The sequence below is a fragment of the Cebus imitator genome, unplaced genomic scaffold (assembly GCF_001604975.1).
Source record: "Cebus imitator isolate Cc_AM_T3 unplaced genomic scaffold, Cebus_imitator-1.0 Scaffold98, whole genome shotgun sequence".
Classification (NCBI taxonomy): Eukaryota; Metazoa; Chordata; class Mammalia; order Primates; family Cebidae; genus Cebus; species Cebus imitator.
In genome coordinates, this window is record NW_016107413.1 from 1,967,323 (window position 1) to 1,972,684 (window position 5,362).

General features: G+C 36.6%; 1 protein-coding gene and 1 pseudogene across 1 annotated transcript in view; one reads left to right on the forward strand and one right to left on the reverse strand.

The window, feature by feature from the left end:
- The window catches only part of ANKIB1 (ankyrin repeat and IBR domain containing 1), a 171,239-nt gene that overhangs the window by 81,141 nt on the left and 84,736 nt on the right, over positions 1-5,362 (reverse strand). The gene's annotated exons all lie outside the window — the stretch shown is intronic.
- On the forward strand, positions 2,003-2,121 carry LOC119472395 (annotated as a pseudogene).

Consider the following 5,362-nt stretch of genomic DNA (forward strand, 5'->3'; position numbering starts at 1 on the left):
ATTCCTTAAATAACATAGTATAACAACCAATTACATATTATTTACATTGTATTAGTTATTATAACTAACCTAGAGATGATTTAAAGTATATGGGAAGAAATGCAAATGCTACCCCATTTTATAAAAGGGACTTGAGTATGTGGATTTTGGTGTCCACGAGGGTCCTGAAACCAACCCCCACTGATACTGAGGGATGACTGTGTATGATTATCATTTATTGAATCTTCCAAATTAAATTTGGTTATTAAAGTTCAAAAGGCTTTTTAAATGCTCCATTATCATGGACTTCAAACTGCCTTTCACAAGTTATAAAGCAGATACTGGGACTCATGTACCTTATCCTTCTAAAAATAAAATATCATAGTATCATGGCAAGACCATCTTATCTTACAGTTTTAAATTTTTGGATTATACAGAAAGTATTAGAAATAAAAACCTATAATCCCACCATTGAGCAATAATCAATCATTATTAAAATTCTGAGTATTATTGTCTAGTCTGTTCTTTCTGCAAATCAACTGGGTATGAATATATATTATGTTCATGTAGGCACAATTTGGGTATTCTATCAATGTAAAAGAAATGGAGCAGAACTTGGCAAATGCTACTAGGGAGGCTGAGAAGCAGGAGGATCACTTGAGCCCAGGAGTTTGATGCTGTAGTGTACTATAAACATGCCAGTGAATAGCCACTGAAGTCTAGCCTGACCAACATAACAAGATCTCATCTCTCTTTCTTTTCAAAGGAAAGTTAACCTAAACTTTTCTATATAGGAATACTATTAAATAAGAGAGAAAGAAGCACTGCAATTTAATCCAAGTTATACTTAGAAAAGCTCCAAACTATCACATAGTTTGCTTTTAAGCTAATTTATGAGACATGAGTTCCCCTGCAAAAACCTAAGAAACTCTTAAATGGTTAAATCAGTACTACTCATTCTAGTACAGAAGTCATACATTGCTTCTAGAAAATGTATTCGAAATCCAGACTTGGGATTCCAGGTACCTCTCCTTGCCTCAGCAATGGCAGTGACTATTTCTTGATATTCCCAATGCTGGCAATTTTACATTTTCTGGTCTTATATCCTAAATGTGCTTTTTCAGGTTAGCCATCATTCGACTTCATTTACATTGATCCAAATAGGGAAAGAGAAAATGGTGAATTTAATAATGATTCTCCAGATTAGTGTTATCTTGAGAATGACAGTGCAAGTAACTTATAGGGGAAAATTAGCTTTGCTTGCAATTCTGACATAATATATCTGAAGATTTAATTTTAGGTAAATTAAGAAAGAAGAGATAATATGAAACGATCTGTATAGATCCAGTTTTTAAAAATGCATGTAGCTTTAAACTTCAATAGGTAACAGTGGAAGAAAAATACTTCTTAAAGGACAGAGACACACTGCCTTCATGAACATATAACATATCCACTCTGAATCTTCACAACAGAACTGTAATTAGGTCATGTGAAGCATTTCAATACATTGCTCAGTCCCAAGTGGGCACTACTTCACTCTTCTGCAAGACAGATTAAAATGAAGGTGCCTTTCTCCTTCCTGTTGCAAAGATAAACTGCTTCTATTTTCAGACTAAACAAACCAGAAATAACCTTCAAAGCAGTCAGTACTGACACAAAGAAAAAGAAAACTAAATTAAAAAGAAATGTGAATAAAATTACCTCTTTTGCATCAGTGCATACTACTGTTACCAAAAGACCACTGAAAAATTGTGAAACAGCTATCATACAAACTGCACAGTCTTGATATTATTATAAAATGATAGTTCCCTTCAAAAATTATTTCAGGAAAACTGTCACATAAAGGAATTATGAAAGTATTTGCTTTTACTTTTTTCCACAAGGAAAATAGCCTCCCCTCCCCTTTGCCATCCTGACTACATCGGTAAAACATGTTTACTGTTAAAAAAAAAAAAAAAAAAAAGAGAAAAGAACAGGCACTTATTTACCCAATGTATCTGTAACTGTTAAAAATTTAAAAGATGTCTACAGCCATACCACCCTGAACGTGCCTGATCTTGTCTGATCTTGGAAGCTAAGCAGGGTCGGGCCTGGTTAGTACTTGAATGGGAGACTGCCTGGCAATACCGGGTGCTGTAAGCTTTTAAAGAAATAAAGAAAAAAAAAATCTAAAAGATGTTTAGATGCTCAAGAGAAAGGATATTTCTAATTCCCCTTAGTAGTAATCTCTCATTAGCTTATCAATGAGCTTAGCTTCGGAGGAGAGAGGAAAAAAAATAGCCAGGAAAGTCTTTAGGATTCTTTGACTCTTCCCTTCATTTCAGTTTCCTCTCTCTCTCTCTTTTTTCTTTCTTTTTTTTTTGGGGGGGGGGGAATAAAATCCCTCTCTTGTCACCCAGGCTGGAGTGCAATGGTGCGATCTTGGCTCACTGCAACCTGCACCTCCTGGGTTCAAGTGGTTCTCCTGCCTCAGCCTCCTGAGTAGCTGGGATTATAGGCATGCACCACCATGCCCAGCTAATTTTTGTATTTTTAGTAGAGACAGCGTTTCACCATGTTGGCCAGGCTAGTCTCGAACTCCTGACCTCAGGTAATCTGTCCACCTCGGCCTCCCAGAGTGCTGGGATTATAGGTGTGGGCCACTACACCCGGCCTCCTCTCTCTTTATTCAGCAGATCTTGCCTGGACATTAAGACCTAGGCCACCCTGTGCTATACTCTGATATAACAGGAAGCCAGCAGCTCCTGCAGAGCAGAGTAGGTTAAACCTGCTAACTAATGTAGCCAGCAATGTCCGGCATGAGTTTCTTGTCAGAAAAAGAACTTTCAGCCTTTTTAAGTTATAGACAAAGAGCAGGGAAGGGAAGGAGGATTCTTCAGATGGGCTTTCATAGCAGCATATTGCCCACTTTTCCCTTCATATACTCAGATGTAGTCACACAGTCCTACTCCTACAGAATCTGACCCCAACTTAGGTCTAATACTTGCTAATTTTTCCATTCTCCCTTTGATGTTTAAATAAACTGAACACACTCTTCCCAGCCATCACTTAAATAACTCGTTTAGGAAATCTCTTTATAGCAGTTCCCACTCTCCAAAATTACATGTTCACTAATTTTTAATCTTATTTGTGTGTTTCTCTCTCCCTGTTGGAACCTAAACACCTGGGGTGCAGGAACTTAACTTTGTTCCTCCAAGCATCTAAAACAGTGTCTAGCAGAGCAGTCACTCAGTTTTGTTGAATGATGGGATTAAGAAGTGGATTCTACCCATTTATAATAAATAATTTGGAAGAAAAGACTAAATTAAGATGTATATAACTTTTTAACTAAATTACGAAGTTATAGAAATATATTACACCCTGTCCATATCATTAACTGAATTAAAACTCAGCTGAAATACACATTTCACCTGAGAACATAAATTTTTAAAAGTACCTAAATATATGACTTAATACAATCATAGAGCAGGCCATGTAAAATCACGAGCATAGGCAAAATAACCCAAAAGTTAACCAGGGTCAAAGTAGAAGGTACAAAAATAAGTTTTAAAGAAAGCATTGATGTTTTTAAAAATTCAAGGGAGCCAGGTGTGGTGGTTCATGTCTGTAATCCCAGCATTTTGCAAGGCCAAGGTAGGTGGATCACATGAGGCCAGGAGTTCAAGACAAGCCTGGTCGACATGGTGAAACACTGTCTCTACTAAAAATACAAAAATTAGCCAGATGTGGCAGTGGGTGCCTGTAATCCCAGCTACTTGGGAGGCTGAGGCAGGAGAATCGCTTGAACCTGGGAAGTGGAGGTTGCAGTGAGCCAAGATGGCGCCACTGTTTTCCACCCTGAGTAACAGAGTGAGACTCTCTCTCAAAAATAATAATTAAAAAAAAATTCAGGTAAAACTCATAAAATTAACCATTTTAAGGTGTACAATCCAGTGGCATCTAGTACACTTACAATGTTGTACAATCACCCCCTTTATCTAGTTTCAAAACATTTCCATAACTCCAAAAGAAAGCACTATAAACATTAAGTAGTCATTCCTTATCCTCCCTGCCCCTAGTTCTTGGCATTTTAACTTTCTCTCTCCTTATTCCGCTGTCTTGCCTAGGCATCACAGGAAGCCAGCAGCTCCTGCAAAACAGAGTAGGTTAAATCTGCTAACCAGGTAGTCAGCTAAGGCAATGCCCAGCATATGAGTTTTTGTTTCTATGGCTTTTATCTATTTTGGATCTTTCATATAAATGGAATCATTCAAATGTGACCTTTTGAGTCTGGCTTTCTTTCACTTAGCATAATGTTTTTGAGGCTGATCCATATTAGAGCATGTATTAGTAGTTTATTCCTTTGTATGGCTAAGTAATATTCTATTGTGTGTATATCTCATATCTTATTTACCCATTCATTAGTTGATCAACATTTGAGCTGTTTTCACCTTTTGGCTATTATAAATAGTACTGCTATAAACATCCAGGCATAGGTACTTATTTGAGTATGAAAGCATTATTTTTTACATTATGAAAATAGTAGACCAAACGAATCCAATATGGGTTGAAAAAAATCTACAAAACTAGAAAAATATAGGAACATGTGATCATAGTATTAGCAAGTTACAAATTCAGAAGACATCAAGGAAAAAAATTTATACCTCTGAATACCATAATATGTAAAAAACTTAGGATATGGAAAAATATACAAAGTTCTCTTAGAAAGCATTAAGAAAATATAAGTCACAGAAAATGCACAACTGAACAGTCAATTCATATGATAATCAGAGAAATAAAACAAGGTATCATTTATTTGTCCAAACTAGCTAAATAACAATAGCACTGATAATATCCAATGCTAGCAAGAATGTGGGGAAAAGGATTCTCTAATATACTGATGAAATAAAAGTCAATTAATATAATCTTTCAGGACAGTTTAAGAGCATCTGTTAAAGTTTAAAATCTTAAGACCCAACAAACCAATTTCTAGAGACACATAGGAACTATACTTTTAAAATGTGTACAAGGCAATAATGATGACTATGAAGTAATAATCATGATTACAGCAGCAGACAACTAGCTAATGTTTAAAATGAGTCAGACACTGCTCAAAGCATATACATGTATTAACTCATTAAGGATCACTATAACCCTATGAGGTTGGGACTGTTAACTTCATTTTAAGAAGAGACTGAGGGCCAGGCAAGGTAGCTGACACCTGTAATCCCTACACTTTGGGAGGCTGAGATGGGCGGATCACGAGGTCAGGAGTTTGAGACCAGCCTGACCAACATGGAGAAACCCCATCTCTACTAAAACTACAAAAATTAGTTGGGCATGGTGGCATGGGCCTGTAATCCCAGCTACTCAGGTGGCTGAGGCAGGAGAATGGCTTGAACCC